This window comes from Montipora capricornis, chromosome 8 (assembly GCF_036669925.1).
Source record: "Montipora capricornis isolate CH-2021 chromosome 8, ASM3666992v2, whole genome shotgun sequence".
Classification (NCBI taxonomy): domain Eukaryota; kingdom Metazoa; phylum Cnidaria; class Anthozoa; order Scleractinia; family Acroporidae; genus Montipora; species Montipora capricornis.
In genome coordinates, this window is record NC_090890.1 from 38,606,735 (window position 1) to 38,607,520 (window position 786).

General features: G+C 40.2%; 1 non-coding gene across 1 annotated transcript; it reads left to right on the top strand.

The window, feature by feature from the left end:
- Positions 1-252: 252 nt before the first annotated feature.
- Trnat-ugu (transfer RNA threonine (anticodon UGU)) lies at positions 253-325 on the top strand. The gene has a single exon. It is a non-coding gene; the product is annotated as a tRNA-Thr (tRNA).
- Positions 326-786: the final 461 nt, after the last annotated feature.

Below are 786 nucleotides of genomic sequence, written 5' to 3' on the forward strand. Positions count from 1 at the left end.
ACTAACAGATCCATTGCGTTGTGTATCCTTCGTTGTGTATCCTTGCGTTGTGTATCCTTCAGATCTTACTAGCTTGGGACTACATCGTTGGATTTCCAGCCTTGTTAATTCAAAAATATAATTTGTTATGAGCTGGTAGCCTGTGAATCATCCTCGGATGATCCGATGTATGTTCTGTTCCTGAATGTTAAACGCCGGGGAACACCGTGGCTAAACAATCACCTCACCAATTGCTCTGTTTCCAGCAGGGTTGTCGTGATGGTGCAGTGGTTAGCACACCCGACTTGTAATCAGGGGGGTGCGGGTTCGATTCCCACTCACGGCAATATGTTTTTCATTCAATGGATCTGCTAGTAGTTCGCTGTCGCTATTTGTACACTCAAATCACTATATATATATATATATATATATATGTAAATTCCAATATAACTCTCAGAGAGTGCTATATTGGTTATATATATAGAGAGAAGAGTGGACTACTTTTTCATTTCAGATCTACAAGCTTGTTTCGTAGGAGCATAACGCTCCCACTCTTCGGGATCTTATAATTATATTTACAGAAACGCAGTATTTATGCATTCGATTTTTCACACTTGCTTGCACAGTGTTTAGTTCTTAATTACACGTTATTTAGTAAAAACGTACTTGCTTGCCGGCAGCTGCTTACTAACTCTGACCTTTTGTTAAGTGTGGCGTGCTCCGGGTGGCAAATTATGTAATATTTCTCAAGTGTGCATAAGTTACATCTTTTAGTGGTGTTACAATACGCACGCGCTCTGCCTAGAA